This window comes from Heterodontus francisci, chromosome 7 (genome assembly GCF_036365525.1).
Source record: "Heterodontus francisci isolate sHetFra1 chromosome 7, sHetFra1.hap1, whole genome shotgun sequence".
NCBI classification, from domain to species: domain Eukaryota; kingdom Metazoa; phylum Chordata; class Chondrichthyes; order Heterodontiformes; family Heterodontidae; genus Heterodontus; species Heterodontus francisci.
The window spans coordinates 41753029-41780484 of NC_090377.1; the positions used below are offsets into that span (position 1 = coordinate 41753029).

General features: G+C 43.5%; 1 protein-coding gene across 6 annotated transcripts in view; it reads right to left on the reverse strand.

The window, feature by feature from the left end:
• The window catches only part of thsd7ba (thrombospondin, type I, domain containing 7Ba), a 953049-nt gene that overhangs the window by 877113 nt on the left and 48480 nt on the right, over positions 1–27456 (reverse strand). For all 6 annotated transcript variants that reach the window (XM_068035032.1, XM_068035036.1, XM_068035034.1 and 3 more), the window contains exon 2: positions 2531–2820. The gene's annotated coding sequence lies outside the window, so the exon portion shown is untranslated. The remainder of the gene's footprint in view (positions 1–2530; positions 2821–27456) is intronic.

A 27456-nucleotide genomic window follows, 5' to 3' on the forward strand; every position in this document is an offset into this window, starting at 1 on the left:
GCAAGCGAAAAATTCCGGCCAAGGACACAATGGTTTGAGCTTCCATATTACCTAACTGTCACAGACTTTTAAGAATTTTGGGGGTAAGTTACAGACAAATATTTTTAAAACACTACATTGTAGATTAATTTTAAGACATAGTGGGCTGGATTTCACCTCAAAAATGGTGGCCCGCCTGTGCGGTCTGGGCAGGCCTCCCTGCACCCCGCCCATGATCATGAGGAGGATGCGGGCTGTCCATCCCTAGCAATGGCATCAGCTGCCTGTGTGCAGGCCCTAACGCCATGTTTAAAGGGCTGTCAATCCTAACAACTTAAATATTGATGGAATAAAATTAATTGAATACATTTATTTTGCCCCTCTCCCACCCACTCCAATAACAATAAAATTCATTATTTGCCCTTCCCCCCAAAACACTTACCTTTACCATCTGACCTTTACCCCCAAACTGCACAAAGTTTAAACTGCAACCGTTCCCATCATCCCCTACACCAAAGATGTTCATTTGACCCCGCCCCTCCGCACTGATAAACTTACCTCTTCCCCTCCTCCCCAACAGTGTTGCATCTCGTTTCCCCGGGCGGGGAACTGAAGGCGCGGGACTGCCGGCCGCCAGGCTGAAAATCATGATGGGCCATCAAGTGGCAATGCAAGTATATTTAAATTAATTAATTTAATTGATTTGAATATTGAAATTGTGGTCCCGTCGCCCAGCGGTGGGGAGGCCGCCATGGTGCCTCGCTGCCACCAGGAGGATTGGGCCGGGCCCTGCCGGCGTTGAGGTCTGTGGTGGGCCTCATCTGGAGCCATCTTCAGCGTCCCCTCCACTATGGATCCTGATGTCGAGGGGTCCTTAAAATCCAGCCCAATGATATCATTTCAGTCACAGCAACCATTTCAGATGACAAGGTATGATAAGCTGGCAGTTTCACTACCAATTGAATCATACATTGTTAGTTTAACTCTGGTGTTTAATTAGCAACTCTCTATTCCTAATTAGTTTATCTCATTGCCAAAAATTTTAGAGTTCGTATTGAGACGAGGAAGAGAGTTGCTGTGGTTGTTATGGGAGTAAATGTAATAAAATGATGTGTTTATGGTATCACTACTCATAGCAATCAGATATTTTTGTGCCCCAGGTGAAAGAAAGACATACATTTACATAGTGCCTTCATGTTCACAGGATGTTCTAAATGCTTCAGTTAATCCATTCCTTTGTCCGAAAAATTGTTCTGGTGGGCCAATGAGCATCACCCACTATTAGTTGGACTTGCCCTTACCTGTTTAATCTCCATGATATTTTGCCCTGCAAGTTGCTGGAAGTGAGAGATGGAAACAAGATGGTGCCCTCTCCAAAGATCTCCGCCAGCAACTTGTAGATTTCCACATTTATTTGTGCATCTGCCCTCAAGTGAAGTTGCTTTGGCATTTGCACGCAAATAAGAGTGAGTGTAATTAGCCTTGCCATTATTTTGACAGCAATATTTGGCCTGTTGCTGTCTTGGAGGCAAAAGAAATTTGCCAACAGAAAGGCCCCACTAACAACAATGAGATGAATGGCCAGTTAGTTGTTTGATGGAACATTGGTGGAAAGGTAGATGGTAACCAGGGAAACTTCCCTGCTTTTTTTCAAAAATTTGTTATGCCAATTTTTATATACACTTGAATAGGGAGATGGGGCCTCAGCTAAACATCTTACCTCAAACAATGCAGCACCTCAATAATGTACTGAAGTATTATCCCAGGTGTGCTCAAGTATGGTTGGAATCCACAACTTTTTGATTCAGGTGCAAGTTACAATTGAGCCAACCTGACACTTATAAATGTAAATGTAAGAATTTATCATGTGATATGGTCACAGGAGGTCTGTGCAGACACATTACTAATATATTGTATAGATTTCTGAGTGTTAGGGTATTTATAACATAGATTCAATAATGCTATGTGTATTTGAACTGGGATAAATGGCACCTGAGCTTTAAATTTAACTGAACAGATAAAATCTAATTAAATCTGAAATCACTTTAAAGCTGTTGGAAAGGTTAAGAAAGTTTGAGAACTGCCTTTATCTGACTTTTGGTCTTTTTGGAGTAAATCAAAGCAAAATATGCACAAAGGGACTAATATGTTCCAATATTATGAACATTAGAAAATTTTGTCGTAGACACAATAGGAGGAGGAGATTTTCTCTGCATTCTTTTTAAATAGGTTTACATTTATGTTATGCATAACAAAGGAAATCTTATATAACAGAAGATCAGTGACTGTGTTTTTCTCTATATATAAAAGTAACCATTACAGATTAAAGTATATCCACATCTTTAAGTAATGAAACAAGGTTCAACATGTTATATAGTGAGAAGTCACTGCTAACTGAATTAATGCATTTACCATGGAAGCAGGGGTTTGACTGCATTAAACATTAAGAATGTCAAAATGTGTCAGGTACATTTTGTTAAATTGTGAAAATATCAAAACTGTTTAAAATATATTTTTCAACATTAGCTTTGAATTATAAAGTAATTCTTACCCAAAGTGCTTGGTAGATTTTCATCACCTGCAATTGACCCAAGATGTATGGATGGCCAGTTTTTTCCAACTTTCGATTTTTTTGGTGATCTACAGTACAAAAATGGCCTACTTCAGCTTCTCTTCGGCACATTATCTAATCATTGATCCATTGGGACTTCCCTTTGATGTTTCACCTTTACAAAGATGGGTCTTCAAATGATCTCCAACAGCAATATGATTCTTAGAAATAATCTATGGTGCTTCTTGGATCAGAGGACTGTCAGAACATCAATAAGAAACCAAACTGGGCTGTGAAAAAAATAAGAAAAATATCAGACAAATTAAACCTACATTTAGGAAGTGGAGATGATTATGATCCTTCCTTTTAGATAGCCATACTATGTATAGCACAAGGAGATCAAGTTGATAATAAATGGCACCATATTTTTTATTTCAATCAAAATAGTTACTTTCAGATCATTAACATTTTATATAAACAGTAAAATATATCCTAAAAGTGAGCTTCCATTGATAATTTAAATAATATTGCACATTATCATGACGTACAGTGGAATTCAGCCATTTACAAAGATGGATATTTTCACCATCTTTTGAAAGCACATAACTAGATCTGACCAGTGTAGTTTGAAAGCAATGCCGAGGACCAATATGCAAAGTAAATGGGAACATTTATAATCAGCATGGTTTAAAGTAAGGAAAACTTAATTGCAGCATGACGTGGTAGCCAGAGACTTAAATTGAGAACAGAAGTCCCATCCCCAGTTAACCAGAATGGCCATTGTATTCAATTGCATATTTCATATAAAGAATAATGAAACACGGATGGATTACAGATAACATTTTAAACCCAGAGCTCATGTGGTCTCTAACTCAGTTTTAAATCCCAACATTACATTATACTTTGAACTACACTTGCTAGCTTTCTATAAATGAACAATGTTCAAGACATGGCTTCATTTTTTTTGTTAGCTTTGTTTCTTTTTGTCAGTGGTGGTTCTGTGTGGTTTATGTGTGATTAACTGATGAGACATAAATCAAAACTGATTACTATATATAGGAGCAGACCTCTCATGGCATTGATTACAGTGAGTCAGATAATGTTCTGTTTTATAAATGTGGTGCGGAAAGTGTGATGGGGAAAGTAATATAGGAAGTAATTGGTACTGTTCATTCTATTTGTAAGACTATATAAAATTGTTCATGTAGTGCACACTTCCGACATTGTCTCACAATTTTGAGTCTATGTCAACATTTAGATTGCAAGTCTGTATATAAACACTAATCATGGAAATCCATGTGTAGACATTTAGAATGACAAACTGTATATAAATATGTAAATATGGCACTCAATTTGTTGAATCAAATCATTCAAAATGGTTTTTGAAAAAATTGCAGCCATCCTTTTTTTCTCACCAACTTGTGACAGAAACTACCCCTGCCAAAAGGAAATATTAATTTCATCATATGGAACACAATTTTGAACAGTTACTGGACACTGAACATAACGGGTTGGATTTTACTGGCCCCTCGACGCCGCCGGTCGCCGCGTGGGGGCTGGTTAAATTTTGCAGGGAGATGCCCGCCTCGACCCGCAACGTCGAGAAGGGCCCACCGCATATTAACGGCAGTGGGGGGACCTCGGTGTGGCCCCCTCCACCGCCCACCGCCGCGCCCTTCATCTCCATATGCAAATTTACATTAATGATATTCAAATTAACATACCTGCCGTCACACACCGATTTTACGGCCTCCATTTGGCCTTTGCGCGCATTCGGAACTCCGCACGGAGTTCTGAGACAAGAACCCAGTGGGGAGGGGGAGGAATAAAATTTTCAGGGTGGGAGGGGTGGAGGAGCAAGGAAAACAATTTCGATTGGATGTGGGGATGGTGGGAAGGGGTTCAAGGGCAAAAGATTGAAGGTTGGGGGGGCAGGCGGGGGGGGGGGGAAGTTTGGATATTTGATAGATCAATTGTTGGTCATTTCGGGCAATGAAATGACCATGGGGGGGCTGGGGAAGGGCCTCCATCACCTAATTTTATATATAATAAAAATAACTAATGATTTTCCTTTAAAAATTAATTGTAAGCCCCTTACAAATGGTGCCGCACATGCACGGTGGCGCCGGACGCTGTTGCTGGGATGTGGCGGCCACCCCCTCCACATCATTGACATGATGATCCGCCCCCACTAATTTAATGAGCCCCCACATGAAATATCGCGGGGGCTCCTTGGTGGCCCTTCTGTGTCGGAAGGCCGCCGAGTTGAAAGCGCGCCATTGAGGAGCACGGCATACGATTAAAATTCAGCCCAACTTGTTTGAAACATGGCTGCATATTTGCATTCTGAGAGACAGTTGCCTGAAGAGACAATGGGGGTGCTCCCTGATTCAATTATCCAGATGGGTTTTGTCAATAGTCATGATCAAAAGACATTGGAGAGTCATTGTCTGTGTAACAGCCAGCATTCCACCCCCACAACCCCGCAATGAGTGCGTCTAGTAAACTTTGAAGAAACAAATCTCGCAGGCGATGCCGTTTTAAACAAAGAGCTACTCACATGACCAATCTGCTGGCCAACCTGGGAATTGATTCAATTGTGCTCACAAAAACTTTGAGGCAGACCAAAAGAGAAGCAACGTCTCTCTCTGTCTGTCTCTCCCTCACACAAAGTTCCAGGGACCCACGGAAGTAACATAAGCCTCAAGACAGAAGACCTCTCCAACCTTCTAGTGCCAGCAAAACAAGTTTGAAAGTATGCACTGGCCCCAACGACAACTGCAAGACTTAACTTCAAAGACTTTACATCCAACCTAAAACCAGTAACTGAATTCCATCTACTACTTCAAACCTTCCCCCTTTAAATCTTTCTCCTCCTCTGTATCTATTTGTGCATGTGTTTATTGCTTATGCACGCTAGCGTGGTTGCGTCATGTATTCTTAGTAGTTTTAACTAAGTCAGAGTATTAAGTTTCATAAACTTACACCTTTCTTGCTTAACTGAGAAAATTTGTCTGGTTGATTCCTTTACAATTACAATTAGAGAGCAGTGAGCAAGGACTCACTGAGGTGAAACTAAAAACACTGTTTTAAAAGTTAAACCCTGTTACGGCCTGATACGACCCGATGAGCAAGTGGTCTGGGGTTCCCTCTCAGCCTTCACCTGGTCTTACCATACCAGGATTTAATTTTAAACACACCGTTTTTTTTAGCTCCCCTTTAGTGAATCCTTGTTCACCAACCTCCAATTATAGGGCAAAGAAACTAGCCAAACAGGTTTTCCTAGGTTTACAGAAAAAAGGTTGAACTTTATTCAACTGAAACTCTAATTCAGTTAATGCCTACGGATACGCGACGTGCCCACGCTAGCATGCATCTGCGATACACACATGCAGATAGAGACAGAAAAGAGCAGAAGAAATAAAGTGGAAAAGTTTGAGACAATATCTGAAGATGGTTTTGGTTACTGTTCTTCGAGCTCACTGTAAAGTCCTTGATTTAGGTAGGTCTTGCTTTTCGTTGGAGCCCAGTATTCTTCTTAAACTTTGTTCGATGTAAGAGACTTTTCTCTCTTGGAGTTCATGTATTCTCAGTGGGTCCAGAGGCTTGAGAAAAAGATGGGAGCAGACAGGAGAGGTCTTCTCACTCCAGCAGCAAACAGTCTTTCTGTTCAAAAACTCTGGCTTGTTCAAAAAAAACCTGGACCAGCCCATTAGTCATGTGACCAGTCCTGGTTTCTGTGGATTGTATCACCTTAGCAGTCTCTGGAATGCTCTTCCTTATACCTTCAATGTCTGATGATCAAAATCCATTGTGGGTTGAATGTGTCAGAGAATGGTCCTTTTGTCTCCATAAGCAAATGTTTTTCAGCTCAGTGTCTGGCCGCCCTTTTAATAAGCCTTCTGTTTTTCCTAGCAAATTTAAAATCACTGTTCATATGAAAAAATTATATATGCCTCATTCTTGCCTGCGTGATGCAGCCAGACCAGGAAAATGCCGAAAGTGGAGCCCTAGACCCCTTCCTCACCTTGTTGTAACAAGCTGAAATTGATAATGTACAAAATAGGCAAAAAAAGTTAAAGGACAAAAATGCAAAAATATATAAATTTCACAATAGCAGTATTACATTTATCCATTGAATTGTTTTGTAGGCCTTGCAGTGTGAAAGATTGGCTGCTGCATTTCCTACATTACAACAGTGACTACATTTTGAAAGTACTTTGTTGGCTGTCAAGCACTTTGGGCACCTTTAGGCCATGTAATATACATGCAAATCTATCTATAAGAGTGTATTGTTGAACAGATATATTTCCTGGAACCAAAATAAACAACGGTCTTAGAGTCAAAGAGTCCACAGCACTAAAGGAGGACATTCGACCCATCGAGTCTATGCCAGCTCTTTGTCGAAGAATCCAGTCAGTCTCATTCCCTCACTCTATCCCTGTAGCCATGCCAATTTATTTCCCACAACTGCCCATCCAATTTCCTTTAAAAATCTTTGATCATTTCCGCTTCTACCACCCTCCTTGATAGCAAGTTCTGGGTCATTACCAATTTCAGTTAGAGAGAAAAAAATGATGATTACAATTTGTCTTACAGATATCCCACCTTCTGACTGTCTCTCATATGAAAAACATGCAGAGAGCATAATGAGAAATATGACCTAACCTCCCTAAATCGAGTGTGATCTGACCCCTTCTCTAGTAACATGCAATCTCACGGTTATATGACGGGCCTAGCACTTTTCCATCCAGAATCAACCATTATAGAACCAGTAATGGAGGAATAAACAGCCCAGGTAAAATATGAAAAATCTACTAATACCTAGGACAGAGTGAAAACACCTAAAAAAAAGGAAAAAGGTTGGGAATATATGCTAGGACAACACCCCTTGAAAGGGTTGTGTTGCCAGGATTGTGTTGTATTACCACTAAAGTAGATGAGATCAATATCTCATTGTTGTTTAGCTGACCTTGTTGTGTGCAAATTGGCTACTGTGTTTCATTAAAACAGTGACTACATTTCAAAAAGTCCTTAATTGGCTGTGAAACTCAGGGCATCCCAAAATGCTTGTGAAAGGTGCTATATAAATGCCTTTTGTTTTGTTTTTTTAATTCCAACATAAAAGAAAAATGAAAAATGTGGTGAAGACCGACAGGATTTCCACAATGTAAGCACAGTACCATCACTCACATTAATAGTACCAAACCAATACATGATTTATCTCCCATAAATGGTACACTGAAAACAATAAGCAATACCATCTACCTTGTTATTCACAACTGCATTTATTTATTTTTTTTTAAATAGACAACTTCTGCTGCATCAAGCAGATTAAGGTCCAGCATCAAGAATGCCAGGTGCACTGAATTTCAGGGCAAGTTAGAGCTGTCAAAACTGTGAATCATAGTTATGATCAGAAAGAGTGACATCAATTGCAAACCCATCTAAACACTTTTCCAGAGTGATGCAAATAAAAAATGGATTGTATTTCAAACGAGGAATGGGTATTTTATATTCCTCGTGAACGGGAATGGGGAAAACTAGGGGCTGGATTTTTATAGAGTCCTAGATGTCGGAATCCGTGGCTGGACTGGGGGGTGGGGGGGTGGGGTGCCTGAAGATGGCCCCAGATGAGGCCCGCCACGGGGACCTCGACACCATCAGGGCCCGGCCCAATATTGCCGGCAGTGGTGAGGCCTCATGGTGGCATCCCCCTGCCGCTCGGCGATGGGACCGCAATTTAAATATTTAAATAAATTAAAATACCTGCATTAATTACTATCCCGTCGCCTCCTGATGTCCTGCCACGATCTTCACTCCGGCAGAGGGCACTGCCACACCTTCGATCCCCGTCCGGGGAAACGAGACACAACGGTGGTGGGGTTGGGGGGGGGGGGGATGGAGGTAGGTTTCTCAGTGCGGCAGGTGGAGGGGGTGAAGCAGAGTTAAATCATCATGGGTATAGGGGATGGTTGGAAGAGTTATAGTTTAATGTTTGTGCAGTTGATTGGCGGGGTGGGGGGAGTTCAGATGGTAAAGGTGTATTTAGTTGGGGGGGGGGAAAGGGGCAATTAATTTATTTGTTATGCGGGGGGGGGGGGGCGGGAGGTGGTGGCGGCTGGCAGGCACAAAGGAGATGTATTTATTTAATTTCATCTACTCTTTCTTTAAATATTTAAATATTCCAGTAGGTTAACAGAAGTGAAATTAGGAAACACTTCGACACGCTAAGGGCTGAATTTTATTTCCCCGCCACCAGAAGCAGCAGCGGGTGAAAGAAATGGTGGGCCGCACGCCACCACACCACCGCGATGTAGCGCATGGAGGCTCATTTAAATATGCAGGGCAGCCCACCACCCCTCCCCCAAATCACATTGTGGGGGTGGGCTCTGAGATGCCATGAACGGCATCAGCTGTCTCTGCGCAGGCAGTGGCGCCATTTTTAAAGGGCTACCAGACTTGCACAGTTGAATCCCGTACCCCCTGCCCACTAAATTGCAAATACATCTCTGACCTGTACACCCTCCCACAATACAACTTAAATAAATGGCCGCCCCGTTAGCCCCCCCCCCACCCAAAAAACACTTACATTGAAGATTTGACCTTTCCCAAACTCCAACTGCACAAAGTGCAGAGGTCGCCCCTTCCCCACTCCACACTAGAAATGCAGAGTTGACCCCGTCCACCGCCCACCGCCCCCCAACTTCACTAAAAATCCTAAGTTCCCCCCTTCCCCACCTCGGTGGCACCAGCTTTCCCTGGACGGGAAAGTAAAGGCACGTGAATGCCGGCCATCGCACGGATGATCGTGGACAGCTGGCAGGATGGTGAGGAATGGCATGTTAATGTATTCATTTCCTTTATTTCAATATTTAAAGCTGGGCCACGTCGCCACACGGCAGGGGGTCTGTCACACAGCTTTGCCGCTGTTGGGAAGATCGGGCCCAGCAATCCCAGCAATCTCTGTGGCAGGCCACTGTGATCTTCCGGCACCACCCTGCCATGGAACCAGGCATCAGGAGCTCAACAAAATCCAGACCTAAGGGTGGAAGTAGCTCGGAACTCTCTTCTGCAAATGGCAATTGATGCTAGATCAATTGCTCATGCTAAATCGGCAATTGATAGATTTTTGTTAACCAGAGGTATTAAGGGATTTGAAGCAAAGGCCGGTATATGGAGTTAGATCACAGATCAGCCATGACCTCATTGAATGGCAGAACAAGCTTGAGGGGCTAAATGGCCCATTCCTGTTCCTATGTTCCTCAGTGCCAAAGAATGCTGTAACTCATGATATCTTCATGAAAGGGGGAAAAGAAAACATCACATGGAGTGAGTGATTTGAACTGCTGTCCACTTCAGTTACTGTCTTGAATAAGATAGATTTCATAAATTTGAAAACCCTTTTCTGCGTCTTCCAACTCTGACCTCTTTTGCATCTCCCACTCCCTTTGTTCCACTATTGATGTGAAGGCTGTGCCTTCAGCTATCTAGACCCAAAGCTCTGAAATTCCCTCTTAGTCACGTCACCCTTCTCTTCTCCCTTAAGTCCCTCTTTACAGCCTGCTGCTATGACCAAGCTTTTAATCACCTGTCCTAGTATCGCCAGCTTTGCCTTGGTTTTAATTTTGAGTTAGTACTAGGCTTCACCCGGGTCCAAGGAGCCACATGTTGCATTCACATTGCCCTGCATGTTCCCCATCATCAAGCTGGAATTTTTTTTTCATAGAAAGTGATTCCACTCACTGATTTCCAGCTTGTTTGTGACCACAAGCAGCGCAGTATGCAGTCCTGGCTTCCTGGCAGCAGTCATGATACATTCATCCTGTGCCAGTCCTCTGTGTTGCCTTTATTCCAAACAGGCTGTCAGGTCACAAGTTAGTTACTGGGCAACAAGGAGTATCCTGATCAGAAATGGCTCATGACTTGTGTCGGGAACCCGCTACAAACAAACAGAGGTGGCCTGCAATAAAAGCCATGACTCCATCAAAACTGTAATTGACCAGCCTGTCGGCACGCTTCAGCAATGTTTCTGCTGCCTGGACTGTACAGGACGAGCTCTGCAAACATGCTCCTCGTGTAGTCTACTCATACTCTGACTGCGTATTCGACCTCCACAGTCCTGTACTCTTGGATTTTTCCCATATTAAATGCCATCTGCCTCATCTCTTCATCTGGCCAGATCCTTCAGTGTTTGGTCTGCTTGTACCTTGTTATTTACAGCCCTGACCACTCTCCTACCCCCACAATTTTGTTTTGCCTCTGAACTAAGATATCTTAATTTCTGTCTCCATTTCCAACTCATTTATGTTGGGTTGTTGTTGTAGTTGCAGCATAGCTACGGCATTATTGAGAAAGTTTCAGAGTCTGGATAAGGTCAACTAATAACTTTTATTATTTCCACATTCCTATTTACACTGTCCTCAAGCCTCCTTAGCTAGCATCCTTCGAGCTGCCACTTTCTTCTTTTCCAGCCCATTACCATGTACCTGTGACATCAGCACCATTACAGTGCGGGAGGGGGGGCATTGCTCTCACTGTCTCCAGCATTAACCCTTACATGTCCTTATACTACAATTTATGCCTCAGTACTTCCACAAGACTATCCCAAATTACTTTGTTCATTTCTTTCTAAATGTACAATATTCCAAGACATCAAGCTGTATTGTATACAACCCACCCACCAGGTCATCCCTAATCGTGATGCACTAACATAAACATTGATTTGTGGCATTCCCATTAATATTCAGGCAAATGCATCAAATCATTCTCAAGTCATCAAATCCATACAAGTGATCATCATTATTTTGCTTTTCCCAATTAAGATACAAAGCAAGTGTGAGCTACATTGGTGTTCCATACTTGCTATGGATTTGCCTCTCAATTCAAAGGAAATTTTCGTTAGAGAAGTAACCAAAATAGTCAGGATATTTTTTGAAAAATCTATCTCATGAACACCATTGCAATTAGCGGGCAGTTTCCGATCAATTTAACAGCTCATTGATTAGCTTACAGGCTAATTATACCATATATTGACTCAGCGTAATAAATGGTAGTTATATATTTTTTAAATCTCTGAAATAAGTGAATTACATAGGTCATTTTGATTTAATTTTTCTGGAGCGGGAAAATATGGATGTATACCTTTCTAGTCAATGTTCCCTCTAACTTCTGTTCGCTCTGCCTTCTGCTGTGATTGTTGCACTGAGCAGTCCCTTTAAAGTTGACATGTAGCTGCACATGTGTGCATCTAAAAGGGAACGTTGTTAGTGCATGGCCTGTTTGTTCCCTGTGTGATGCATTCCCGATTGCTGCACAGCTTCGCACCCGCACATCTTAGAGGGAACAGTGCTTCTACGTCCCCTGCATTTTCAGAGCACCCCTGACCAAATGTTTGCCAAGTTGGTGACTTAGTTTAGAAATCCATTCTTGAGTTGACCAGTAGAAAGTGCATACACTTGTCCATTGTTTATTCTCTTCCTAATTTTTCTTTCTCTCTTTACAGAATAGTGTCCAGCCTTCATTCAGCATCTTCCCAGAATCAGCTCTAATTTCTTTATGAACATTTCACGCCCTTTAATTGATTTCTACAGCATACTGTTATGCCCAGTAAAGAAATAACATATTCCTAACTTTTAAAGAGACCAACTTCAATCAATGTGGATTCTTTGAAATTGATTTTCCTTTCAAAAGGGGACAATATGCTGCAAAAATGACAGCCAAAGGTCAAATGACCTGGCCTACGTATTCAAAAACTGCCTCACTGTCTCAAAAAGACAGAGGATATATTCCAGACTAAGAGATGTCAACTACACCCATCGTGAAAAGATCAAGAAACAATCCTGAATTGAATGGGTTTCTTCTGAGACAAAGAAGGTGATTGTCTTAACCCCACCACCCCCAACCTCAGGATGAATGTCTTACAACAAAACCAGGAGGAATAGGTGTGAAGTAGCCACATCACAACAGAATGGTACCCATCCAAACATCAATAGATAGCAATGGATTCCACATCTTGGTCCATTGTGTGGTCACACCAAGGGAAAAGGTCATGTATCTCCGAACATAAACTCTAATGTGATGGATCTTGTCCTTAAAAAAAAAACTTAGCCCTGTGGAGAGAGAGGGGAGTTCAAACCAACATCACCAAAAGCAGTCCAGCCAGAGACTGGGAAAGGGATCCAACCAAATAAGAAGGAAGCCCTGTAGCTAATTCTACACTTCAACTTGCTGCAGCAGAGAAATTAAAGTGACCACCACCTCCAGTCTGAAGTTTAACCAATTAAATATCTACAACACCTCAACATGTTCAAGACTACAAACACCCAGGTCTGAACCTTTAAAAGAGAATGTCCTCCTGAGAAAATCCAGGAGGCTTATTATAAACCATGAATACCTAACTCACTTTAAAACACTAACCCTTTTCCTCTATCTATCTAAACTTGTGTATGCGTGTGAGTGAATGTGTGTGTGGGTGAGATTGTGAACATTTTGGGAATTGCATAAACATATGAGCATGCAAATTAGGAACAAGAGTAGGCCACTTGACCCCTCGCGTCTGCTCGGCCATTCAATAAGATCATGGCTGATCTGATTGTAAACTCAACTCCACATTCCCACCTACCCCCAATAGCCTTTCACCCCCTTACTTATCAAGAATCTACCTCTGTCTTAAAAATATTCAAATATCCTGCTTCCACCGCCTTTTGAAGAAGAGTTCCAAAGACACACAATCCTCTGGGAGAAAATAATTCTCCTCATCTCTGTCTTAAATGGGCCACCCCTTATTTTTAAACATGACCCCCTAGTTCTATATTCTCCCACAAGAGAAAACATCCTTTCCACATCCACCTTGCCAAGAACCCTCAGAATCTGATATGTTTCTATCAAGTCACCTCATACTCTTCTAAGCTCCAGCTGATACAAGCCTAGCCTGTCCAACCTTTCCTCATAAGACAGCCCGCCCATTCCAGGTATTAGTCTAGTAAACCTTCTCTGAACTACTTCCAATGCATTTAGATCCTTCCTTAAACAAGGAGACCAATACTGTACATAATACTTCAGATGTGGTCTCACCAATGCCCTGTATAGCTGAAGCATAACCTCCCTGCTTTTGTATTCAATTCCCCTCGCAATAAATGATAACATTCTATTAGCTTTCCTAATTACGTGCTGTACCTACATACTAACCTTTTGCGATTCATGCACTAGGACACCCAGATCCCTCTGCATGTGAAAGCTCTGCAATCTCTCACCATTTAGATAGTATGCTTCTTTTTCACTCCTCCTGCCAAAATGGATAATTCCACATTTTCCCACATTATACTCTGCCCACTCACTTAGCCTATCTGTATCCCTTTGTAGCCTCATGTCCTCTTCACAACTTACTTTCTTACCTATCTTTCTGTCATCAGCAAACTTAGCAACCATACCTTCAGTCCCTTCATCTAAGTCATGTTTATAGATTGTAAAATGTTGAGGCCCCAGCACAGATCCCTGTGGCGCACCACTTGTTACAACTTGCCAACCAGAAAATGACCTATTTATGCCTACTCTCTGTTTCCTGTTAGCTAGCCAATCTCCTGTCCAGGCTAAAATGTTACCCCCTACACCATAAGCTTTTATTTTCCTTAATAACCTTTGATGTGGCACCTTATAAAATAATTATTTTTTTAACCTATGAGAAAACCTGTCATTTGTCTGTTCATTTGACTCTAAAATAAAAACACTCAGGGACTAGCTCTTCATTTTAAACAAAACATGATTGCTGTCAGTTGGGAGGTTAACAGAGGGAACCACCCACACCCCTTACCACTTATCCGTAACAATACATAAAGACGTCCATTGCACTTCAAGAGCTCAACTGCCGCAACCAGCTACTTACTGAAATTATTCAGCTCATAGAACCAGGGATAAACTCAACATGTCTGGACCTGGTATTGGGGAATGAGCCCGGCCAGGTGGTCGAAGTTTCTGTGGGGGAGCATTTCAAGAGCAGTGACCATAATTCCATAAGTTTTAAGGTACTTGTGGATAAGGATAAGAGTAGTCCTCGGGTGAAGGTGCTAAATTGGGGGAAGGCTAATTATAACAATATTAGGAAGGAACTGAAGAATTTAGATTGGGGGCGGCTGTTTGAGGGTAAATCAACATCTGACATGTGGGAGTCTTTCAAATGTCAGTTGATTAGAATCCAGGACCAGCATGTTCCTGTGAGGAAGAAAGACAAGTTTGGCAAGTTTCGGGAAGCTTGGATAACACGGGATATTGTGAGCCTAGTCAAAAAGAAAAAGGAAGCATTCGTAAGGGCTGGAAGGCTAGGAACAGACGAATCCCTTGAGGAATATAAACACAGTAGAAAGGAACTTAAGCAAGCAATTAGGAGGGCTAAAAGGGGTCATGAAATGTCATTGGCAAACAGGATTAAGGAAAATCCCAAGGCTTTTTATACGTATATAAAGTGCAAGAGGGTAACTAGGGAAAGGGTTGGCCCACTCAAGGACAGAGATGGGAATCTATGTGTGGAGCCAGAGGAAATGGGTGAAGTGCTAAATGAGTACTTTGCATCAGTATTCACCAAAGAGAAGGACTTGGTGGATGATGAGCCTAGGGAAGGGAGTGTAGATAGTCTCAGTCATCTCATTATCAAAAAGGAGGAGGTGTTGGGTGTCTTGCAAAGCATTAAGGTAGATAAGTCCCCAGGGCCTGATGGGATCTACCCGAGAATACTGAGGGAGGCAAGGGAAGAAATTGCTGGGGCCTTGACAGAAATCTTTGCATCCTCATTGGCTACAGGTGAGGTCCCAGAGGACTGGAGAATAGCCAATGTTGTGCCTTTGTTTAAGAAGGGTAGCAAGAATAATCCAGGAAATTATAGGCCGGTGAGCCTTGTCAGTGGTAGGGAAACTATTAGAGAAGATTATTCAGGACAGGATTTACTCCCATTTGGAAGCAAACGAACCTATTAGCAAGAGACAGCACGGTTTTGTGAAGGGGAGGTCGTGTCTCACTAATTTGATTGAGTTTTTTGAGGAAGTGACGAAGATGATTGATGAAGGAAGGGCAGTGGATGTTATCTATATGGACTTTAGTAAAGCCTTTGACAATGTCCCGCATGGCAGACTGGTACAAAAGGTGAAGTCACACAGGATCAGAGGTGAGCTGGCAAGATGGATACAGAACTGGCTCGGTCATAGAAGACAGAGGGTATCAGTGGATGGGTGTTTTTCTGAATGGAGGGATGTGACTAGTGGTGTTCCACAGGGATCAGTGCTGGGACCTTTGCTGTTTGTAGTATATATAAATGATTTGGAGGAAAATGTAGCTGGTCTGATTAGTAAGTTTGCGGACGACACAAGGTTGGTGGAGTTGCGGATAATGATGAGGATTGTCAGAGGATACAGCAGGATATAGATTGGTTGGAGACTTGGGCGGAGAAATGGCAGATGGAGTTTAATCCGGACAAATGTGAGCTAATGCATTTTGGAAGATCTAATGTAGGTGGGAAGTATACAGTAAATGGCAGAACCCTTAGGAGTATTGACAGGCAGAGAGATCTGGGCGTACAGGTCCACAGGTCACTGAAAGTGGCAACGCAGGTGGATAAGGTAGTCAAGAAGGCATACGGCATGCTTGCCTTCATCGGTCGGGGCGTAGAGTATAAAAATTGGTAAGTCATGTTGCAGCTGTACAGAACTTTAGTTAGGCCACACTTAGAATATTGCGTGCAATTCTGGTCGCCACACTACCATAAGGATGTGGAGGCTTTGGAGTGGGTACAGAAGAGGTTTACCAGGATGTTGCCTGGTCTGGAGCACATTAGCTATGAGGAGAGGTTGGAAAAACTCGGATTGTTTTCACTGGAACGACGAAGGTGGAGGGGCGACATGATAGAGGTTTACAAAGTTATGAGCGGCATGCACAGAGTGGATAGTCAGAAGCTTTTTCCCAGGGTGGAAGAGCCAATTACTAGGGGACATAGGTTTAAGGTGCGAGGGGCAAAGTTTAGAGGGGATGTGCGAGGCAAGTTTTTTTTTTTATACACAGAGGGTGGTGAGTGCCTGGAACATGCTGCCAGGGGAGGTGGTGGAAGCAGATACGATAGCGACGTTTAAGAGACATCTTGACAAATATATGAATAGGAAGGGAAGAGAGGGATATGGGCCCCGGAAGTGCAGAAGTGCATCAAGACCGGCGCAGGCTTGGAGGGCCGAATGGCCTGTTCCTGTGCTGTACTGTTCTTTGTTCGTTGTTATAAAATAGCTCTCCAGTTTTTCTTCACGGTTAGTTATGTTTAACTCATTTTAAAATGCACATGTATATTTATGCGCCAGTCTCCAGAGCCTGGCAAATTTGGTTTCAGTTGTACAGCACAAATGGGTATGTGTAACACTTCTCTGGAGGATTAAACAGTTCATTTTTTCAATTGCTGCCTAAACTTTTAACTTATTTATTTTCTGACTCCACGGTGCTTAATATTTTGTTATTTAATCTCTTCAGGATCAAGTGTACTGGCGCCACAGTTTATAGATTATCAAATGCGCGTCAGTCTTCTCTTGACCTTGACAGTTCTTATGTTCTTGCTTATGTTTCTTACGACACAAAAGGTAGACAGATTATCAGACAATTCTACTCCCACAGATTTAAATCTAATGGGGAACAAATGTTCAGCCTGTAAAGGTGTACAATCCAGAATTTTTTTTACATTAATTTACAGAATGTGAGTGTCACTGGCAAGGCTGCCATTTATTGCCCAACTTTAGTTGCTATGACACGATGATGGTTGGTCGTCTTCTTCTTGAACTTCGACTATTGGTTTCATATAACTGAGTGTCTTGCTCGGTCAACAGAAGGGGCTAAAAGTCCTGTGTTCCACGGGTATCCTGTAATGACTGATAGGAGGAGTGAAACTCCCAGAAAGTGGCAGAGACAGCTGTTTTCAACCGATTCCTGATGGTTCTGCCAGTGTTATAGCAGAAAGCTGGTGGAAACTCTGCAGAATTTTATCCCCACTATCACATTTTTGGTGTTTTTCCATCATTTACACCTTACAGTATCTATTTATTAATGCTCCGCCTGGGTCTCAAAGTAAACTCTGGGTATTGTCATTTCACAGAAGCAGATTGAAGCGCATGAACAAATGTTATTTTTAGCTGTGTATATAATGACCTGAATGAAAAAAGATAATGATAACTGAAGAGTGTGCAGAAACTAATTGAATGATTTGATTCGATGGCTTTGAGGTATTTACTGCTTTGGGAATGGCTAACTACATGAGCAAAAAAAAAAAAGATCAGCTTGATTTTCTGATGGTATTTTTTTCTATTTCTTTCTCAGTCAGTGGGCTGAATTTTCGCCAAAGAGATGGGAAACAGGAGCTGCGTTTTTTTTGGGGCTGGGTGGGGGGGGCGGGGTGGTGTGGTCAGAAACCCGCCTCCAGTGGGAAATTGACTTAGGTTAAGATTTTCACAGGGCTGAGCCCTTAATTGGTATAGAGATGGGTTTCCTGTCCAATTACAGCAAGTGGGGGAAAGAACAGAAGTGGTTCAGATGAAGTGTGGGACTCATTTAGACATCCCATGGCAGCTGGTTATCCTGAGGGAGAGATCTGTGGTTTGTGCCAAAGCATTCCACAGCACCAGAAGGAAACAAGATGCCACTTGGAAGCTGCACACCTGGCAGTAGGGGCAGGGCAGCCCCTTGCTTCAAAAATGCAAACCTGGGTCTTTTTTTTTTAATGATTTTTTAATTCATTCATGGGATGTGGGCGTCACTGGCTATGCCAGCATTTATTGCCCATCCCTAATTGCCCTTGAGAAGGTGGTGGTGAGCTGCCTTCTTGAACCGCTGCAGTCCATGTGAGGTAGGTACACCCACAGTGCTGTTAGGAAGGGAATTCCAGGATATTGACCCAGCGACAGTGAAGGAACGGCAAAATTGTTCCAAGTCAGGATGGTGTGTGACTTGGATGGGAACTTGCAGGCGGTAATGTTCCCATGCATCTGCTGCTCTTGTCCTTCGAGGTGGTAGAGGTCGTGGGTTTGGAAGGTGCTTTCTAAGGAGCCTTGGTGTGTTGCTGCAGTGCATCTTGTAGATGGTACACACTACACTGCCACTGTGCATCGGTGGTGGAGGGAGTGAATGTTTGTGGATGGTGTGCCAATCAAGTGGGCTGCTTTGTTCTGGATGGCGTTGAGCTTCTTGAATGTTGTTGGAGCTGCACCCATCCAGGCAAGTGGAGAGTATTCCATCACACTCCTGACTTGTGCCTTGTAGATGGTGGACAGGCTTTGGGGAGTCAGGAGGTGAGTTACTCACTGCAGGATTCCTAGCCTCTGACCTGCTCTTGTAGCCACGGTATTTATATCCAGTTCAGTTTCTGGTCAATGGTAGTCTCCAGGATGTTGATAGTAGGGGATTCAGCGATGGTAATGCCATTGAATGTTCAGGGGAGATGGTTAGATTCTCTCTTGCTGGAGATGGTCATTGCCTAGCACAAATGTTACTTGCCACATATCAGCCCAAGCCTGGATATTGTCCAGGTCTTGCTGCATAAAGGGGAGGAAGTGGCGTAATGGTAATGTTCCTGCACTAGTAATCCTGCTGCCTAGACTAATGCTCTGGGGGACATGGGTTCAAATCCCACCATGGTAGATAGTGAAAACTAAATTCAATTTAGGGGCGGCACAGTGGCGCAGTGGTTAGCACCGCAGCCTCACAGCTCCAGCGACCCGGGTTCAATTCTGGGTACTGCCTGTGTGGAGTTTGCAAGTTCTCAGTATCTGCGTGGGTTTCCTCCGGGTGCTCCGGTTTCCTCCCGCAGCCAAAAGACTTGCAGGTTGATAGGTAAATTGGCCATTATAAATTGCCCCTAGTATAGGTAGGTGGTAGGGGAATATAGGGACGGATGTGGTAGCAATATGGGATTAGTGTAGGATTAGTATAAATGGGTGGTTAATGGTCGGCACAGACTCGGTGGGCCCAAGGATCTGTTTCAGTGCTGTATCTCTAAATAAAAAAAAATCTACATGGACTGCTTCAGTATTTGAGGAGTCACGAATGGTGCTGAACATTGTGCAATCAGCGAGCATCACCACTTCTGACATTACGATTGAGGGAACGTCATTGATGCAGCAACTAAAGATGGTTGGGCCTAGGTCACTACCTTGAGGAACTCGTGCATTGATGTCCTGGAGCTCAGATAATTGACCTCCAACAACCACAGCCTTCTTCCTTTGCACTAGGTATGACTAACTAGCAAAGAGTTTTCCCCCTGATTCCCATTGACTCCAGCTTTGCTAGGGCTCCTTGATGCCATACTCGGTCAAATGCTGCCTTGATGTCAAGGGCAGTCACTCTCACCTCACCTCTTCAGTTCAGCTCTTTTGCCCATGTTTGAACCAAGGCTGTAATGAGGTCAGGAGCTGAGTGGCCCTGGCGGAACCCAAACAGAGCATCACTGAGCAGGCTATTGCTAAGCAAGTGCTGCTTGATGGCACTGTTGATGACACCTTCCATCACTTTACTGATGATTGAGAGTAGAATGATGGGGCGGTAATTGGATGGGTTGGACTTGTCCTGCTTTTTATGTGCAGGACATACCTGGGCAATTTTCCACATTGCAGGGTAGATGCCAGTGTTGTAGCTATACTGGAACAGCTTGGCTAGGGGTGCAGCATGTTCTGGAGCACAGGTCTTCAGTACTATTGCCGAATATTGTCAGGACCCATAGCCTTTGCAGTATCCAGTGCCTTCAGTCGTTTCTTGATATCACGCAGAGTGAATTGAATTGGCTGAAGTCTGGCATCCGTAATGCTGGGGACTTCAAAAGGAGGCAGAGATGGATTATCAACTCGGCACTTCTGGCTGAAGGTTGTTGCAAAAGCTTCTGCCTTATCTTTCACACTGATGTGCTGGGCTCCCCCATCATTGAGGATGGGGATATTTGTGGAGCCACCTCCTCCAGTTAGTTGTTTAATTTTCCACCACCATTCACGACTGGATGTGGCAGGACTGCAGAGCTTAGATCTGATCCGTTGGTTATGGGATCACTTAGCTCTGTCTGTTGCATGCTGCTTATGCAGTTTGGCATGCAAGTAGTCCTAGGTTGTAGCTTCACCAGCTTGGTGCTGCTCCTGGCATGCCCTCCTGCACTCTTCATTGAACCAGGGTTGGTCTCCTGGCTTGATGGTAATGGTAGAGTGGGGGATATGCCAGGCCATGAGGTTACAGATTGTGGCTGAGTACAATTCTGCTGCTGCTGATGGCCCACAGCACCTCATGGATGCCCAGTTTTGCATTGCTAGATCGGTTCGAAATCTATCCTATTTTGCACGGTGATAGTGCCACACAACATGATGGAGGGTATCCTCAATCTGAAGGCGGGACCTCGTCTCCAAAAGGACTGTGCGGTGGTCACTACTACCAATACAGTCATGGACAGAAGCATCTGTGGCAGGCAGATTGGTGAGGAAAAGGCCAAGTATGTTTTTCCCTCATGTTGGTTCCCCCACCACCTGCAGCAGGCCCAGTCTGGCAGCTATGTCCTTTAGTACTCGGCCAGCTCGGTCAGTAGTGGTGCTACCGAGCCACTCTTGGTGATGGACATTGAAGTCCCCCACCCAGAGTACATTTTGTGTCCTTGCCACCCTCAGTGCTTCCTCCAAGTGGTGTTCAACATGGAGGAGTACTGACTCATCAGCTGAAAGAGGGTGGTATGTGGTAATCAGTAGGAGGTTACCTTGCCCATGTTTGGCCTGATGCCATGAGACTTCATGGGGTCCGGAGTTGATGTTGAGGACTCCCAGGGCAACTCCCTCCCTACTGTAGACCACTGTCCCGCCACCTCTGCTGGGTCTGTCCTGCTGGCGGAACAGGATATACATAGGGATAGTGATTGCAGTGTCTGGGACTTTGTCTGTAAGGTATGATACTGAGAGTATGAGTATGTCAGGATGTCGCTTGACTAGTCTGTGGGACAGCTCTCCCAACTTTGGCACAAGCCCTCATATGTTAGTAAGGAGAACTTTGCAGGGTCAACAGGGCTGGGTTTGCCGTTGTTGCTTCCGGTGCCTAGGTCAATGCTAGGTGGTCCGTTCGGTTTCATTCCTTTTTATTGACTATGTCGCAGTTAGGTACAACTGAGTGGCTTGCTAGGCCATTTCAGTTAATTCATCTCAGAGTCAACCACATTGCTGTGGGTCTGGAGTCACATGTGGGCCAGACCAGGTAAAGACAGCAGATTTCCTTCCCTAAAGGACATTAGTGAACCAGATGGGTTTTTACAACAATCGACAATGGTTTCATGGCCATCATTACACTAGCTTTTAATTCCAGAGATATTAATTAAATTCAAACTCCACCTTCTGCTGTGTTGGGATTCAAACCCATGTCGCCAGATCAATACCCTGGATCTATGGGTTACTAGTCCAGTGATAATACCACTACGCCACTGCCTCCCTAATCTAATGCTGGAAGTTGTCATGGAGAGGAGGGAATTCCTCTTCCCGGGCGGTGGCAGGAGGAAGCCACTTCATCGTGCAGCAGGGGCACCTCTCTCGGTCTCCTCTTCCTCCACTCTCACCTCCTGCTCCTTTCCCAATAAGCTGTCTCCTTCCAGGGCCTCATTGTCCTCAAGGTTCACACCACTCTGGAGAGTCATGTTATGGAGAGCTCAGCAGCCCAACACAATGACCGAGACTCTTGCAGGAGGGTATTGGAGGGCACCAACCAAATCGATCCAGGCAACAGAATTGTATCTTTAGAAGCCCAATGGCCTACTCAATGGTTGTCGTGCTGAGTAGGTGGCATTGGTTGTATTGCCTCTGTCTGGGGCTGAAGCAGAGGGGTCAGTAGCCATCTTTTCAAGGGATATCCCTGATCCCCTAGGATCCATCCACGCACTTTGGGGGGGTTAGAGTGAAGACCTGAGGCAGCCAGGACTGGTGGAGGATGAAGGACTCATGGCACCTGGAAGGAAAGTAAGCATACGTATGGAGAAAGCTCTTGTAGTCACAGACAGTTGGGCGTTGGGAGGAATGGAAGCCTTTCCCGTTAATGAATTTTACTGGTCAGTCACTGGATGCCATCGATGTAGCCCTGAGCCTGGGGGAATCCAGCAATGGAGGCAAAACCCACTCCCCTCTGTCCCTCCAAGGCTGTATCTGTTGTGAAATGAATGTGCTGCCCAGCTCTGGCATCAATGACCTGCAGATGCAGTGGTATGCAACCATTTAGAGATGCCACTAAGGTCTACAGCTGACCTTTGGAAGAAGCCAGAAGTGAAGAATTTCAAGGCCACAGTGGCTTTGACGGCCACTGGCACGGCATGGCAACCAATGTTGTGAGGTGCAAGGTCTTTGGCAATGAGGGCACAGATGTCTGAGACCAACTGCCTGGAGTCACAGTCTCCTGCAGCACTGGGTCTTGGTCATCTCCATATAGCTCCATCTTCGGTGGTAGATCCTGTGTTGAGGTTTTGACCTCCATTGCCTTCCTGCCCCCTCTTTGCTCTCCCGTGCCTTTTTGATACCTGGGGTTCTGCCCTACTTGTGGAGGGTGTTGTCCCTCATCTCCACTAGGCCCCAAATCAGAGCTGTGTCCCCATTGCCCGCTGGAGCCTTCATTCTGGGCAGGTGGCTGCTGTCTAATTATCCTTGGCATCCTTTCCCTACTCTTCTGCCCCTGCGACGCTGGTGTGGGGTGGGGGTGGGTACTGACTATTCAAATCCCAGATGCTATTCCTCTTTTCCCTACCACCTGTGCAGCCCCAGGGGCACTCCCTTACCAAGTGCCCATTGCCCCTTTGCCCAGCTGACCCTCTTATGGGGCTGGGGTGATGCCCTGGGTCAGCCATGACTGGCTCCCGACTCTGTACCTGCCTCCCTTCAAATGACCTGCTCTGAAGGTGCAGGTAAACTGTCCAGCCCTTTAAAAATTAGAACTTCAAATCCTTACAAGCTCTTAACGAGCTTTTAAACTGTCTAAATTGACCTCAATTGGGAGGACAGCAGGACTCTTGTCCCACCCTCTAACCACCATGGTGATTCTTGCCAGCACAGGGATCTCCGCCTTGAAATTGACACGCTGCCCACATTTTGGCGGGGCGACGGGGAAGGTGGAGGGTTTGGGCCAAAAATTTAGCCCAGTCAGATTTTTGATTGTTCAGGATAGATAAGTGGCTACTTAACCCAATCATCACTTTTTGGGATTAAGATGTGACCACTAAACTTTGATGCTTTTGAGGTCAGATCTTAAGGTGGCCACCCTTGAAAGGTGTGATGTGTCTGGATGTGTGCCAGATGCAAAGATAATGGCTGCATTTTAGTCCTTTCATATTTCACGAAGCAATGAGTCCATCATTTAGTGAATAGATTTTTAATGAATCTCATCGCAGTACTTTATTTTTTAAAAAGGAATAACTTATGCCAGGCTAAATAAGCAGATAATAAAAATGTTATTTGTGATACCCATAAAATTTGTGTTCAAAACTTCACTGAAAATATTTTGAAGTTAAATGCATAATGCATATTCTTTTGGATGGAAACAACGAGATGACTAGGAATTACACTAATTTGCTGTTCATGATTTATGAACACTGGGAATTAACAGAGGATAAATCCCAGCCTGTAAGTTTAATTAAACTGCAACATATTAAAATTAAGTGGATGAAAATGGAAGAAATCAGAAACAAGGGAGATGAGTTAGATGCACTTTTAGTAACCACAAGCTAATTCCGAAGAGGCTACCCTTATCTAGATTCTGAAGATATATATCTTCTTTTAATCTGCATATGAATGTTGTAAATACTGGACTGTGTTTATTGAAAAATAAGATTACTTAGGTAAGTGAATTAAAAAAAGTCTGTTCATACCAGCTTGAAATTGTTAATTTATTATTTTAAGAAAAGTAATTGTAGAATATCAGAAGGATACAGTAGTTACAGTTGCTACTGAAGTAGCAATCCCAAACCCTGGACTAATAATCCAGAGAATGCAAGCTCAAGTTCCATCGTGGCAGTTTGAGAATTATAATTCGGTTTTAAAAAATCTGGAAATTAAAAAATAAACCATTATCAGTAAAAGCGTCCAACATACCTTTGGATTATTGTAAAAACTCAACTGATACACGAATGTCCTTTAGCCATCCTGACTTTGTCTAGCCTCCACATGATTCCAGTCCCACACCAGCCTGATTGACTCTTAACTGTCCTATTCAGCTACTCAGGTGTATCAAGTGGGAAAAAAGGGATAGGCAATAAATGCCTGATTTGCCAGTGAGGTCCACATTCGGAGAATGAATAAAGCAAAGAACCATCAGCTGTTTCTAATTTTTTTTACACAAATTCATGCATTGAAATGGTTTATTACCAAAGATATCAGCAAAGTGAATGCCTATTTTCAGCTAATCAGATATGTATCTTCAGATGTTCAGTACAGAGGGAAAGAAAATCAAATGGTGGGTCCCACATAGGCAGATGTCTCACACAATCTCTTGGCAGATAGTTATAGAGCATTGTTGGCAGGCATTTGAGAGTGCACCACCTGATATCCATCTTGATGAGAGAGTGGGACTAAGTACAGGGGAGAGAAAATAATTTAAAAAGTATTGAGATGGACTGACACACTATGGGTTAATACACATTCATTTAGTATTCCATCTTAGACAAATAAAAACTTCCTCTCATTGTTAACTATATGGATCAAATATAAAACAATCTTGAGTATGTCTAAACCAGTACCATTTTGTGGATCTGCAGCACAATTTAGTCCACGATTCTGCATAAACTGGACTCTCATTTAGATAGTACATTTGGATGGTTGGTCTGAGAAGTTGAAAAAGTTAGAAGTATCAGGGGTACTTTTGAGACTGAATTGAATGTCACAGAACAGAAGGAGCTTTGATCTGAATCTGGCCTTGCTATAAATGGTAAATGAATATCAAAAGGTAGAATATGTTCCATCACTTTCAGATAAAAGGAGTTCCAGCTGCTTTCTTAAAGTGCTGCAAATTACTAATTATTCTCCAGCCTCCTTTTCATTTTATTTGGTAGCAAACTATTTGAGATCACAGGTGAGACCTATTGCCAATTAACGATGCTGAAAAATCAAATATTTTTCCACTCTGTTCCTTAGCAATGCAGTCAGGATTTTACGGAACCTGGCATGAAAGGGGAGGCGGAACGGGAAGCGGGTGAAGGCCCGCCCACTCCAACTCCTGTTCCCATAGCGATCCCACGCTAGCTCGCCAATTAACGGCAGGCGTTGAGTCAGTGGCTGCCTTGTCACCTGACACAGAAGGAAGTGCTAACGCCCTGTTTAAAGGGCCGCCAGCACCTGAGCCCTGACGCAAACATCCTTTGCTGCAGCACTGATCCCTGCAAGCATCCTCCGAGCAGTCAGGCCCTGCAAGCATCCTCTGAACATTGAACCACTGATAAACAATGGGAATTCAGTGGATATGTTGTATTTGAAAACATATTTGATAAAGTATCACACAGAATACGATCAGTAGTATTAAAGCTAAATTAGTGGTAGGAAGGGGTGGCTGAAAGATAGAGAGCAGTGAGTAGGAGTAAATGAATGTTTCTAACATTGGCAAGATGCAACTGGTGGTGTTCCCCAAGGATCTGTCAGGTACTCCTTTCATTTTCTATATAGACATAAATGATTTGGACATGTACAAAGAGGGAGTAGTATCAAGAATTCCAAATTAGGAACATGGGAAATTATAAAAGGAAGCATGAAGACTACAAATTGACAGAGAATTGGGTAGTTGTGGTAAGCACATTTCAACTGGGATAAATGCAAAGTTGTATATTTTGGGAAAAAAAAACGAGAATGGAAATATATCCCAAGTCTTAAAATGGTCAACTGAGTAGCAGAGCGACAAGATCTAGGAATGTGAGTGTACAGATATTAAAAGCAAGGTTGCAGGTCGGAAAAGCTATTAAAAGGACAAATAGTATATGAGCATTTCCTCCAAGAAAGGAAAAACTTGCATTTATACAGTATATTTCACATTTCTGGAACCAAAGTTATTCAAAGCCAATAGAGATTTTGAAGTGTTTTGTTCATAAATATGGCAAACAATTTGCACGCAACCTAATCCCACAAACAACACTAAGGTAAATGACCAGTTAATCTATTTTTGGAAGTGCTGATTGTGGGATAAAAATTGGCCAGGGCATTTGAAAAAGTCCCCTGCTCGTCTTTGTCTAGTACCATGAAATTGTTTACAGCCAACTGATGTGACGTTGGTTTACGAACTCATCTAAAAGACAGAGCTTTCAGAAGTGCAGCACACCCTCAGTATGACATTTAGGTGTCTGCCTAGATTATGGGCTGGATTTTCGAGCTTCAAAAATGGCAGCCCACCTGCGTGGGCCATGCACCAAAGAGCCAATTCCAAGCGCAGCAGCTCATTTAAATAGCTGAGGCGGGCCGCCCCCCACAATCCCGTGGAAGGGGTGGGCTGTCCGTCCCCAGTAATGGCATCAGCTGCCTGTGCACGGGCACTGACGCCATTTTTGAAGGGCTGTTAGCCCTACCGGCTAATTTAAATATTTAACGATAGAATGAATTAAATTAAGTAAAAACATTTCTTTTGCCCCTCTCCCATTTCCCTAACAATTTAATTTACCCTTCCCCCAAAAAAACCTACAATTACCATCTGACCATTCCCCCTGCCAAACTGCATAAACTACAACCCTTCCCCCCCCCCCCCATCCCCTACACCCATGACCTTAATATTACCCCATTTCCCACTCCGCACTGAAACTTACCTCCACCCTCCCCACCAGTGTTGTGCCTCATTTCCCCGGATGGGGATCCGAAGGCATGGGAATGCCTGCTGTTGGACCAAAGATCGCAGCAGGACATCTAGAAGCGACATATGTTATTTTAATTAATTTTAATTTATTTAAATAT